Source organism: Amphibalanus amphitrite, unplaced genomic scaffold (genome assembly GCF_019059575.1).
Source record: "Amphibalanus amphitrite isolate SeventyFive unplaced genomic scaffold, NRLGWU_Aamphi_draft 000107F_arrow, whole genome shotgun sequence".
Taxonomy (NCBI): Eukaryota; Metazoa; Arthropoda; class Thecostraca; order Balanomorpha; family Balanidae; genus Amphibalanus; species Amphibalanus amphitrite.
Window position 1 is genome coordinate 586,882 of NW_024881602.1, and position 14,356 is coordinate 601,237.

Here is a 14,356-nt window from a genome sequence, read left to right on the forward strand (position 1 = left end):
CGAGCCACGCTCGTAGTGAAATATTACGAATCAATGATAACAACAGTACTACCGGCAGAAAATATGTAGTTACCGCGATTGTATAAGATAATACTATATGTTCCGCGTGAAATTGACAGGAGATACCACAAGAATAATAGCCTAAACAAATATTGAAATAACTGAAAGCTCATAATACCCGATTAGCACTGCTAACGCTGACCATTTTCTTCGATCATTAAATGCTTACCATAGTTCATACCATAACATCTGAAGATAATGAACTTGAACCTCGAAAAGCGAGTTGTCCCGTTTCAGTCTCAGTTTGTGCGGTACTGGGACACATTCATTATCAGTGAGTCAAATGAAAATTGTCCGGGGCATCATGCTGTGATCAAATGAACCAGTTAATATGTATAAAATCTAGTTATTGGCCAAACGTAACGGCCACGGACCGTAGGTTGACGACCCCGAAATTTAGCGAAATGAAGTATAGGTTCAAGCAGTTTAAATAATGTTGGTGCGTGGAGTTGAATAGTGATGTAAATGTGGCCACAGTCTACAACCACGATAACAAATATCGATTGCGCTTCGCTCAACCAGAGCCATGCTCGTTCTTGCTCATGAAGCAGTGCATCCCTATAAAATGAAAAGTCTGAACGAATGCATTCAGGTTCCTACCTCTGAATCACCTTATATTGAGATCCGTTTCTTAACAGGAACACAAACGCGGCCCATCAATTCGTCAGTACTAAGGCAACAACGTCTGACAAGTGACAACGCATCAAATGGCCAACTTCTGACACTATCTCAATCTACCAATACGGTAACGGCAACAAAATTGCATTGCAAAATGCAAATAAAATTGCACGACTTCCAAGCGCAGTTTGAAACCAAGTGCGACCAGCTAGTGTCATTTTCACAACCAAGTGCGACCAGTTAGTGGTCGACCTTAGTGTATAGAGTATGTAATGTATGTAATGTATGTAATGCAGTTGTAATGTATACACATTACAACTGCATAGGTACCGCAGAAACACATTAGGGGCGAAAGGAAACACATGGCTTGTGTACGACCAGCGTTCTGTCAGCGTACGACGCATAAAGCAAACTGCTCAAACAACTGCGGTCCCGAACAACACAACACAGAGCTCCGAAACGAATGGTTTACAAAAGTCTACGACTGACGACATCGAAACAGTACGTTCATCGGGACTAGTCACATGACTCGCTCAACCCAGCTGGGTTATGGGTACTAATTGCGCTTCAAATTGACCTCTGATAGCCATTTACTTACGCTAGTTTGATGCATAAAACTGTACATTGAAACTCAAGCGGCAGCACATAGGTCTCCATCAAGGTGGTTATATACAACAGAGCACCACGCTAAAACGAGCGCGAGCCGCACTGTCACACTGACAGAACACTGAGCCGCGAGTCGTGACAGTCGCACTGCGTCATATGCACGCAGATGTCGCACTCACGGCACCGTTGCTGGCACTGCGCTGCGGGTGGACACGCGCGGTGCAGTAGCTCCACGGTGTGCGGCTCACCGGAGGGATTACCAGTCTCCGACCGGACAGTCCAGGCGGGAAATGCGATGTCTTCAATCATGACCGCCGTCCCCGTCTCCGCGGAGTGCCGCACGGCGGCGACGCGGCGGCGTCGGATCTTGAGCTGGTGGACACTGGACTCCTGCCAGAGCTACCAGCTTCAGCCCTTCAGCATCCTGTCATCAGCAAACTCCAGCAGAGCTCCAATGCAACTGGGAAAATAAAATTTATGCTGTTAAGCTAAATCATGCAAAACATTTCCTTGCACAGGATTCTCTTGCGCAGTTCAGCAAAATCTTCTGTGATATCCATGGCCGTGACAAGAGGACTTTATGCCATTGTAAAAAACATAGGTTCATTGGTTCTCATTTACCCACATCGAGCTTCTATAGGTACCATTCATTTGTATATCATGATGTATGTTAACTACACAATATTTATGCAATAGACTGACATGAAATATGTAGGAATGGCAAGAGAGATGGGTAAATAAGCCAAATAGGTTGCAGGACTTAGTGGCACCAAGCAGGTCAGAAAGTAGAAGTTCAAACAATCTTACAAACTACACCAGAGAAAGTCTTTGAATTAGGTACAAAATTATGCCACAAAAATAAAAGCAATGCAGTTATGTAGAGCATTTCCCAAAAGATAATTGTGATTCAGCCTTGCTCCCATTCTGAGATTGAATAAATACAAATTATGGGATGAAAGTTACTAAAAAGCAGTGTTTTTTTTTTTTAGAAAACAGCTTCAATCCATGTTTGCCTGATATCAAACTCAAGGCAACATATCATAGCTTTGACAGCATGAAATGTCATTATTGGGGTTACAATTTCCATAATCTTGTCACAAACAGTGCACTTTAATATGTATAACTAACACCAAATCAGCCAACCTTGTATCTTTATCTGGTGAAACTCAAGAAACCAATAAAGCAAACAATTTCTGAGCAAAACATTTCAGTATTTGACAAGCTCAAGCACCATGCAGCCACTGGAGTATGATGGGGTCTCGTAACTTGAACGTTCAGTCTGTAAGAGCATGCCTGACTTGACTTAACAGATTTGAGGCATCACAAAGACCTTTGCAGCAGCTCCTTCTATTCTTTTTTAACATAAACTTTAACTATCATTACCATGCTATGATGATGAGATGGCTGGTTTCGGGAGCATGAAAAGTAGCAGCCCTTCCTTCATTCTAATTCCTTGTTTTCACATGCTGCACAAAATGTTTTTTCTTCCACGTTCCTTCTGTCATTATAAAAAATAATAGGTATCATAATTGCTTCAGTTCTTCCTTATATTTCAAGTATTGCTGCTGTAATTCATCACATCTCCCGTTAGTAAACCATTGCCCTATGGCCGCAGGGGGCTGTCATCCCGAGCTTTCCTATTTGCCGGGCACCCGGATCTTTAACATTACCCGTGACGTCAGCGGAACGGACACTTCTCAGCTGGCCTTCCCCGCAAATTTGGCCTTGAATTCGATTTTGAGGGTCACGGACTCACGGTTGTAAACAAGTTCATTTCCTGTTTCTTGCTTGTGTTGTACGTGGTGTTGTACCTTGGTTGTACCCTCGAGTTGATTGTTTGAAACCATTGAAACTTAAATTGATTGAATGATTCAGGACTTGATTCAGGATCAGGATGTCGTACTGTGCGGTGGCTACATGCCGAAGTTACCGAAGGACTGGCAAGTTCTGCACAAAATCGTTTTTCGGTTCCCGAAGGATCCAGCCACATGTGCGACCTGGGTGCATAGATGTTCGAGGCAGGATCCTATAAATGTGTTGCAGGCAAGGATTTGCTCAGACCACTTTCTTGATTCAGATTATGATCCTTCCTACCTTGTGAAAGCATCCCTGATGCCAGGTGTGAGCCCATGTCTGAAGACTGATGCGGTTCCAACACAGAATCTGCGCAGTGCTGGGTCCTCGGGGTATGTATTTCATTTTAATGGATTTGATATGAATGCCAACTATTCAGTTGGTAATGTACTAATTCGAATCTTTCTTATTGTGATGGAAATTGTAACAAATTTATATTTGCTTTTGGATTTGCACTGTGACTGTGTGCGCTTGTCAGATATGTACCATGACACATTAATTTGTAAATTAGGTTGCTAGTAAGCAGGTAGGTACCAAGTTAGGTACCGCTACCGACATATTTGCATGATACTTGAAACATTTTGCATATCAATATAATTGTGCATCAGTCACCAATGATCAAAGCAGCTCACTGAAGTTGTGCCCTATTTGAATGTTGATGTAAATGGTGTTTTCACAGACCGGCGCAACAAAGCACTCGGGCTTCAAGGAGTGATCGCCGACAGATGAAGTCCCTTGCGCAGGACATCATCAACCCTCACCTATCCGTGCTTCTATCCTCAGGATACTGAAATCCTTCTCCTCCACGCCGCAACCCCCCTCCGGGCTGGACAGGCAACTTTATCTCATGCGGGCTGCTCCCTTGGAGCGGCACCGCTGCTCCCGAGGGAGCGCACCCCGTAGCCGGGTGCAGTGAGTGCCTTGGGGCTGGGTGGCCTGTCCTCTGGACGGGCTCAGCCCCGGCGACTCACTAGGGTGCCTGCCCAGACCAATGTCTCCCCCTAATTCCTATCATCCTTCCGGCTCTGCAATGGTCTTGTCGACCGAAAGGGCCTAACCCAACAAAACAAAAAAAAACATCATCAACACTGAGGGAGCGTCCTCATCTCTGAGTGATAGATCAAGGTGAGGAGATAATTGAATTTGATATTTTCTTTGTTAGGTGCTTGAACTGTCAATACAAGGGCCCTGTTTCACCAGTGATAGCAGCATGCTGCTATTACACGTGTCAAATTGGGTTTCCATGGAAACATCAACAAAGCATGACTCAGTCGATCTGTGTGATGTCATCAAATATTGCTGCTAGCATCTTCACGGCCATGCGATCAAACAAGGCCCTGTTTCACCGGTGATAGCAGCACGCTGCTTTTACACGTGTCAAATTGGGTTTCCATGGAAACATCAACAGGCCCATTGCTCCAACACTACCACAAGTATGACGTCAGCTCGCGCAATTTGATAGCAGCGTGGTAGCAGCGTCCCGTGAAACACCGCCCAAATGTATCAAACGCAATTCAACGAGACAGCAACTCTGGTCCAAACGAAGCTCACAGATTGCACGAAACGTCATTAGTGTGACCTCATCACATTACGTCAGCTCATGCAATTTGATAGTAGGTAGCGTGCTGCTATCACCGGTGAAACAGGGCCAAGGGTTCCAGCAATCAGTAGTTTTGATAGAGACTGAATACACTCAGATGCTAGCTTTGAGAATGATGTTGCAATCAGACTCAGACTAAGCTTACCTCTGAATCACTTGAGTGGAAACTGTGGGCAAGGCTCTAAACCTGGGCCCTGTTTCACCGGTGATAGCAGCACGCGGCTATCAAATTGCGCGAGCTGACGTAATGTTCACGTTAGCTGACGCTAGCTGACATTAGCTCACAGTTGTGCAACTCTGAACTTATATTTATTCTATTGCTTTACATTACTCTGAAGAAGACTATAGGCCACCACTTAGGTAAGAAGGATCATTGATTTCACTTGACTTTGTTTCAGGTAAATCGGCAGGAAGCAGCTGAATCAGGTGGAGAACGCACTGCGTCTGCCGGCGGCGTCCAGTGCCGACATCTTTACCCCGGCATCACTCGCCAGTGTGGAGAGCGCCGTCACTTTCTGTCTTCTGAGGCTGTCAGACAGTTCAGCCGGGCAGCGAGCAGCTCCCGGCGCACCATCACTGGGAGCCAGGCCGGCCTACGCGAGGAGCGGATCACTTGTGCTTACGACTTCGTCCTGGCGCTGGTTTAGTGAGCGGATCCGAAGGTGGACCCGCGTCGTCACCAGCTTCCTCGCGATCCTGGCGTCCAGAGATGGACGCTTTACCTGGAGTGCCGCCAGCAGCCTCTGCACGATACCGGACTGACCGTCGACGGTAGCACCCATCATCAACCGGAAGATGACCTCGAACTCTTCCACGATGGTCATCCAGTTCGGCGATGGCACGGTGAGCCTACCCCGGCTGAGGGCGCGGACCCAGGGCGTGATCACGCGAGCTGCCGGCTTGGCCTCTCTGGACGCGCGCAGTGCTGACCCCTGTTGAACAGTAATTTTGGTTCATTCATTTTGTGCGGATTCGTGGTTGCGTGGTTGACAGTCGCTTTTGCTCATTCATCTTGTGCCGACTCGTGGTTGCGTTAACCATTCGTGATTGCGTTGTGCCGACTCGTGGTTGCGTTAACCATTCGTGGTTGCGTTAACCATTCGTGATTGCGTTGTGCCGACTCGTGGTTGCGTTAACCATTCGTGGTTGCGTTAACCATTCGTGATTGCGTTGTGCCGACCCGTGGTTGCGTTAACCATTCGTGGTTGCGTTAACCATTCGTGGTTGCGTTAACCATTCGTGATTGCGTTGTGCCGACTCGTGGTTGCGTTAACCATTCGTGATTGCGTTGTGCCGACTCGTGGTTGCGTTAACCATTCGTGATTGCGTTGTGCCGACTCGTGGTTGCGTTACCCATCGTCTGTGTGCCCGTGTGTGCGGGGACACGGACCACATGTGCTCCCTCACTGGATGGATATTGGATAGACATGCGCGAGCAGTGTTGGGGTCGTTTTGTTTCCTGTCATGGAATACATCTGTTGGTGGTTCTTAATTGGTTCGGTACCTAGGCTTTCGGACGGAGTGAATCAATGCTTTCGTTATTGTGCCCATGTGGCCGAACAAAAACACGATATCATCACCATTCACCATCCAGATACACCCCAGTTGCCCGCATGGCTTTGGCCCCCGGGACCCTAACACCGATAGCCCCGCGATTACGCACAGGAACATAAACCAAAACATAGTCCTTGCAATGCATTCCTCCAGGCTCCATCGCAGTCCTTTGTCTAGCAATTTTCGGAGTACGTATCTGCGGTATCGCGTCCGTAGCAGCCTTGGGAGCTGCTGGTGACTACAGGGGCCTCACGGGTCCCGAGTCATGTGGGCCATAGCACCACAGGGCACCGCATCTTTTTCGAGATAAATGACCGTTATGAAGCATGTCGCATTTTCCTGAGCATGACCTGGCGTTAACATAACTTAAGCGCCTGCCGGCCCTCGCCTGCCTGCGGCTGACAGCTGACGAGTGACGAGCCACCTGGAGATCGCCAACTCAACCCTAATTACGGCGTTGTCCGCTAGGTGGCGGGGTCGTACGATCCAAGTCGGGACAGGGGATTCTCATAATTATTTGTTATCATATTTTCCCCCTTTTTAAAGTCATTTAAAAGCGCTATTGCACAAGTAATTTTTCGATTAGCAGCGATTCCAGCCGCCGCATCAGGGTCAGGATGGAGCCAGGGAGCGTATGCGCCGGTGACGTCACGTAGTGTTGCAGATTTGTAACATTAGCGAGCCCGGACGATCTTACCTAACTTATACGGCCTTGTATGGCCGCTAAAGTAAATAAGTGGAATGCGCCAGAAATTGTCAAAATCGCGCCAAAATAGCAAACTAAGATGAGAAAAAATAACCGCACCCCTCAATTTGAAAAAGGTACACTTCAATTTGAAACACGTGCCATTCGATTTGCATTGCATTTTTTTTTTCAAATTGAAATACATTTTTCAAATTGAACTTTAACTTTTTCAAACTGAGGCCTGTTTCACTAAAAACTTGCGATTACAAGTGTTTGAACTTTACAATTCATAAGTATTTTTGCAAACTATGTAAAATCGGATTTCACTAAACTTCATCATCAGCGGCACCTCCGATAAAAAGAGTTTGCAAAAAAACTTGTAAACAGTAAAAATGTTTTAATCAAGAACTACAACATGTTACAGATATTGCTTCTTCTTATCAAATTATGTCTAGTATTCATGTCAAAAGATGCATGAATAAATTATAAATAATGATGCTGTTTCTAAATGGTATAAATGATAGTTCACAATATTTATTATTGAAAGAAAATAACACCAAAACATTTGACAGCAGAAGACTGTTGAATGCAATTATGGCGCGCGAATGACAAAACATGACGATATTTATTTATTGCTCGTAGCTGGTTCATAGGGATTGTGGTAAGTAAAAAGAGCATATAATGATTCAGCATATCATATTTGTTTTAAATAATTGATTGCTTTGCTTCATTGCACAAAAATTAATAAAATTCCGAACGTAAGAGCCACTGGAATTTCGTGTTTGTAATTACAACGTTTTCTTTCAAGTTTTTGGTCTTCGTGAAACAGAAAGTATGCGATTTCGATGTTTCTTTCAAACTTTTTTCTTGTAAAAAAGTTGGTAAATTTTAAACTCAAAATTAATGCTCGGAGGTTTCGTGAAATCCAAATTTCAAATGTTGGTAAATTTCTTTTAAACTCAAGTTTTTCTTTGTAATTACACACTTTATTTGTTAGTGAAACAGGCCTCTGAAGGCAAAATGGTGTAGATGTCCTCCATAAAGCGTGTGTATACTGTCGCGGAGGCGCGGATAGAGAGACGACTGAGCGGGCCAAAATGGTATGAACAGTAAGTAAGTTTCGTGACAATTACACCTACTACCGGGCGATCCCTCCGCACTCTTGGCGGGGACCGTCCCTGGGCATCTCCATGGCCCTCGGCATCTCTGGCCGAATATCAATACAATATAATTTCAGTGAATTGACCACGATTAACGTATTTGAATGTTCATACCGACTTCAGAATATGCTCTTTTTATGCTTATTAGTGTCAAAGTGACACTGCAAAATGCAGGCAAAAATTAAGCGCATTTGCAATTTCTCCGTAAATTTTGGGGTGAGCAACCACAATGAAGCACAACAAACGACAGAACACTGACGAAAACGGATAATGAAACAGTACGGTTTTTGAAACACATCGAAGTTAAAACAAATTTCACAGCACAATTTCACTGTCACTTTTTGACGAAAATACAGCAAAAGTTCATAATGGGTGAATTTTCTTGATTTCGGTGCCAAGTTGTCTTGAATTTAGCGTTGATATTTTTTTTTTCTTCTCTTCTCTCCTCCGATCTTGAGTCCTTCAGCGAGGTGGTGTCCATCACTCGATGATGCTGAGGAGGACGGCGCGGGCTGATGAGCCGTGCGCTGTCGGCGGGCTCCGTAGTAGTCCAGGGTAGCTGATGACCTTGCCGCAGGGCAGATAGTCTTGCTGGGCAGAGCTACTCACTGGAGACGGTGCTGGGACGATGACGAGTCCAGGATGGTCAGCTCCCTAGTCGATGACGTGACGTAGGGGCGATACACCGTCACGGAGCACGGACTAACCAGTCTGCGATGTCAGTGCAGATGTAGAGGCTGGGGTCCGTGTTGAGGGGCACAAGTCCCCTTGAACGTGTACTCTCTTTATCGATATGGAAGAAGGGAATCGGTCCCACAATACGTAACCCGGTATTGAAATGCACCTTCACACATTACGCGTTGTACACATATCCGAAATATTAGGTATACTGTAACTACGTACCTACATATGAATCTTGAACGATCACTCCGTCTCAGAGTCAGGATCAGGAGTTTTGAAAAACGTAAGTACCCTCACATTTTTAACCAGACAGTGCAGTTCAGACCGCATGTCTATCGTTACTGGCTTCCCGCTTCGGGAAATGACGGGTATGACATTGGGGCGCCCAGGTGTTGGCAGTGCCAGGCTCCAACGCGAGCTTATAATTGCGGAGCCAGCACGCTGGTCCTCAGCTGGTTTGGAATCAGCACCGTACCCTTAAAAAAATGTTTGGTTCAAGGAGCTAAGTTGGAGCAAGCACGCAAGAAAGTGCATCCTCTCAATTTATACAAACCTTTGCATTGTTAGAGCTGAGAAGCTTGTTAACCCGCGCCCAGTGGCGGTCTCAGCCAACTTCGCCCTAGTGAGTGGGGGGGGGGGGAGGAGGGGGGCATATGTTACCACCACCTCTAACTCAAAAACTAAGAGGGCTAGAAAGACACGGTAAAAAGCAGTCGATAGCTCTTGATGCGTACGTTTGAAAGTATTTCGGTCATTTTTCATCTCATAGCAATACTAGGGTCCAGAGGTCATCAAAGGTCAAAATTTGCGAATTGTCATTATATTTTTCAGAAAACATGCCATTATCTCAGGAACTATGATAGCTAGAAAAACGCTGGAAATAGCAATCGATAGCTTTTGAACTCTTCTTTTGATAAGGTCCATCAAAAATGACCTCAGGTCAACGGTTTAGCCTCCAGAGGGCAAAAACTCCAAAAATAGCTGTTTTTAAGAAAAGTGTTTTTCGACAATAACTTTTGACTAAAAAAAACTAGGTCATTTCTAATGCCAGAATCGTGTTCCTCTCGCCGAGACGCGTCGAATGAACTATAATTTGACCTTGAAAGGTCAACTTCAAAATTTGACCTCAGGTCAAGGTCATGACCTGACTGGAAAAGGTCATGCTGCATATCAGTCGATGCGTCTTGGCAAGACAAAACAATGAGGCCAACTCCAGCGTTTTATCTTCTTCCAATCGAGAGTATTGGCAAAAAAACTGTTTGTAGCCTCAAATGACCTCGGATGACCTTTCAAGAGGCTATCAGCAAAAAAAGACACCTTGGTCGTCACGGGTGGTCCACATCATTGTTATCCTGAAAATTTGGACTGTTCCTATGCGTACACACGGATCTAGAGGCATTTTCGTTTTCTCCATTGACTTAGGGGAGAGCGGGGCCAGTTGAACCACTTTTTTATATTGACATGCACAGCGAGATCTAGTTGTCATATCGAAAAATGCACAATGCCATGAAAAAATATGCTGTTTGGCTTTATTTTAAGATATGTAAAATTATGTTTCAAACATATTTTGCGGCCAAACGCATGCTTATAAAACAGCTCTACGCCCGTTTCAAATGACCCCGATGCGAGGGTCAATTGAACCAGCCCATGGGGTCAATTGCACCTATCCTTAACAATGGGATGTTTTCCTCTTTAAGGCCACTTTCTTAAGGAGATATTTTGTCCGGTTTACTTTTCCAAATGCTACATTCAATAGGTCGTTGGAAAGCTAAAAGTGCAAAGTTCCTCATAATAGGTGACATAAAGTACATAGACTATGGTAAAATGGGCGGATGAGAAAAATGAGAAATATCTCAGGCTATAGTGTGCTTTCAAGCAAAAGGCTGGAGAAAAAGGGGTCAAAAATTGAGCTCTATTAAACTACTATTTCAGTTTCAAAGCTCATTTCAAAGGTGGACTATTCCTTTAATGTTTACAGCCCTGAACATAACCATTGCAAAGGTCACCGGGGTCCATTGAAACGGCCTGTGGCCCTGTTTCAATGACCCTCAGAGAAGCGTTTCAATTGACCCCACCCGCTCCCGCCATCTCGCACGCGACGTAAAGCACATGTCAAATGAGCTGGAGGGACGGCATCATGCTGAATGAAGGGCCAAATAAGGTGTTATTCCGAAGCCAGGAGTTCTTCTTTCAGCAAACAAAGGTATATGAGATATCACAAAATATTCATAAAAACGATTTCTCCCAAACGCCCCTCAAAAACACAAAAACAAGTGTCAAATCAAAATTACCGTCCGTTTGCCGCCCAAACGCCGTTGACAAAGGAAGTGGTCGAGCGCGGATGCGCAGTGGTATCGGCAACGCCATATGTTGCATACTGTTGAAAATAAAGCCATGTTTCATCTGACCCCGTGTTTCAACTGGCCCCGCTCTCCCCTATAATGGTAAGGTCACGCCACTGACCTGACCTTAGGTCACGCATATAAAAAATCCGAGATATACAAATTGTGGGCACCCATAACATCATGTAATCCACCAAGTTTAAAACCTCTCTGACAAACACTGCAGGCTGGACATGATTGCAAACTTTTTTAGGCTTGGTCAGTTAACTTGACCTGGCGACCTGACCTGCCATGACCTGGGGTCAAAAATTTCACACATTGTCCAAAATTGATGTACCAAAAGCTACGCCAAGCGGCGCGGCGCGACGCGCCGCGGTTTTTTATTTATACGAAAAAAACGCGACAAGGTTGTAACATATGCCCCCCCCCCCCCACTGGGGCGAAGGTTAATGCATAAGTTTTAATTATTTAATATGCGATATTTTACCATCAAAACTTGTATGTTGAAGTACAAAGTCGTATTCTGCAGTTTCTTGCACATAAACCTGAAAAGTAATGAATGACCAACGTGAGCGTCTCTTCTTTCAATAACGAACTTCAGCTGTCACCTCCTACACAGTTTCCTATAATCCACCATATAATTTGTCTTACCTCGGCCTGTAAACAGCGCTGAAACTTTTTATCGTAATTACTGCTCCCCACGACCTCCTGCCACAATGTTTCGGCCGTTGCTGGGCAGTCGAGTTTCCCTCGATATTCCTCACTGCGGTCGGCTCAGTTGCGGCTCAGGGCTCGCGCGATGAGGGTGCTCACTCTGCTACTCCTCGGCGTTTGCAGTCGGCCAATCCTTAGCGGCTCCTACGTGAGCTGGCCGAACGCCTACTCGCGGACAGCGGAATTCTCATCAGTCGCTCCGTCCGCGATCATCTGCGCGATCTCCTGCGAGCGACGGAACCGCGCCGACTGTGAGGGCTTCACTCTGGCCGAAAACGGCACCTGTCTCACCTTCTCCACAGAATCTCACGTGGGAGTGTGCTTCCCCCGGGCACCACACCGGTGCAGTATAGACGGATGGGACCGCCCAGTGAACCGTGCCCCCCTGGGTGGCACTTCTTCCGCGAGAGCTGCTACCTGGAGGTGCTGGATGAGCTCGTCTGGGAGGATGCCCGCGCCGCCTGCCTGGCGCGTGGTGCCAACTCTGACCTGGTTTCCGTCAATGATATGGTTGAGGTCGCGTGGCTGCTGCATCGCGAGTCTCGTTCGCGCCACAGCGAGTCAGTAGGCGCGCTTCGCTTGAATGGGGAAATACTAAACGTCGACGGCACGACTCCGCCAGAAGAAATGGTTCTGAAAGAGGACACCAAGGACGCCTGTTTCGCTGTGAGATACTCCTTCCAGAACGAGATCCGAGCCCGAAACTGTTCGCTGATGATCCCCGTCTACATCTGCGAGACTCCGCTGCTCTGTCGATCCGGCTGGCCCTGTCCGGCAGGGTGGCTCGGTATGGGCGACTACTGCTACCACTACGTCTCCAGCGCCCACAGCTGGCGGCAGGCTGACGATCACTGCGCCACATGGACGGCGCGCGGCTGGCCGCCTTCGTCAACCCTGCCACGTTCCGCGTGCTCTACGAGAGCTTCTCGCCGCCGTCGGCCGTGTTCGTGGGTCTCTCAGACCGGGAGACGGAGGGCGAGTTCCAGTCGGTGGATGGCTCAGCTTGGAACGTCACCTGGAAGGACGGTCAGCCTGATAATAGTGGAGGCAACGAGCACTGCGTCCAAATGGACAGAGAGGGCGCAGATGATGTGTCCTGCGCCCTCACGCTTCCCTTCTTCTGCCGTGTAAACAAGACGCCGTGCTAAGGGCTAAGGCCGTTTTGATCAATAAATGGCAAATTTGTTCGACACGAGGGTTGTTCAAAAAGTTCGCGAAACGATCATGAAGGCCAGGGGCTGAAATTTCTCAGGTTACTTTACTAGGTACTCGAAATTTCGACCTGTAACTCCACTCTCTGATGAAAGGATGTAGGCTTTTGACGTAATTTCTCTATGCAGGTTTTATGGTCCATTTTATATTTCAGATTCAATGGGGTAGTTAATTACGTTCTGGTGAAGGTCGGGTAAAAAACGGTCAAAATTAAAAGTTGATATTTTTGCATAAAACGGGTGCTTGTTCGATGCAGCTTGTCACGGGGAATCCAATGGTGGTCTTAGTTTTGCGTTTCGTGGTCTAGAACGGCTAAAATTGAGTTTGAAAATTTGACGTCATCAATTTTGAGAAGAGCCATGACCTAGCCAAAAAACGTGGTGTTGATCTTAACTTTTGTATATCGATTTAAAAGCTTGGGTTCCATAGCATATATTCCGGCTTTTCAAAGTTTTGATAGTTTTTTGGGAGATTTTGAGGGTATTAGGTAGGTATATCCAAAAATGTTTTTTTTTTTTGGAGGTCAAATTTCCAAAATTTCACAATTTCGAGATAGTTTTGTGGCGCGTTTAATCCTACATTTTTAATCTCTTGGACCTTTTTCGATACCTTCAAAGCTGTAGGCGTGACAGCTCTTCCTGCGGAACCTTTTTTGGGTCGAAAATGACAGAACATGACGTTATTTTGACGTCATTTTTGGCTAACCTATCATAGATTTGGAAAAATGGGTCCAACGTGAAAAATTAGTGCCCGGAGGGATCCTGAAAGTTTGGGAGCGATATTTGCTGTACTTTAGGGAGATATCGACAGAATATGAGAAGAAGGGACCGTCCCCCCCCCCCTACGGGGCACAGGATAAGTGAGATAGTTGAAATCATCCATGGTTGAAGCTTCGTACGAAATAGGAAACTAACCTAACACGATGGCCAATGGGTCATTCAATATGTGTTCTTATTTTTGTACTTGCTCAGTGGGAAAGGAAAGGACAACGAACCAGCTGCTAAAGTGGGTTGACAATCGATACATTCCAAAAAATGACTGCATTTTCGGACACGGGCACTTTTTAACCTTTTCGCGGGACTGAAGGGAAATACACGCTATGACGTTTTGGGGTATCTTATGTATTTGTTTACACGTTACAATGTTTTTTTCAGTATTGTCATTGAGTCAACCACCGGTGGTTGAAGTGCCAGCACTAAGCAATGCTTGCATTCGTGACAAAACGTATAGGTGCTAATAGTTATTAGTGCATCAGCGCATTTCAAAACAC

At 45.9% G+C, this 14,356-nt stretch overlaps 2 long non-coding RNA genes across 2 annotated transcripts; one reads left to right on the forward strand and one right to left on the reverse strand.

The window, feature by feature from the left end:
- Positions 1-640: 640 nt before the first annotated feature.
- On the reverse strand, positions 641-4,283 carry LOC122380820. The gene is made up of 2 exons (XR_006256391.1): positions 2,668-4,283; positions 641-1,744 (listed from the first exon to the last, which is right to left on the reverse strand). It is a non-coding gene; the product is annotated as an uncharacterized LOC122380820 (long non-coding RNA).
- Positions 2,898-6,230, forward strand: LOC122380819. The gene is made up of 3 exons (XR_006256390.1): positions 2,898-3,470; positions 3,818-4,263; positions 5,137-6,230. It is a non-coding gene; the product is annotated as an uncharacterized LOC122380819 (long non-coding RNA).
- The last annotated feature ends 8,126 nt before the right edge of the window (positions 6,231-14,356 follow it).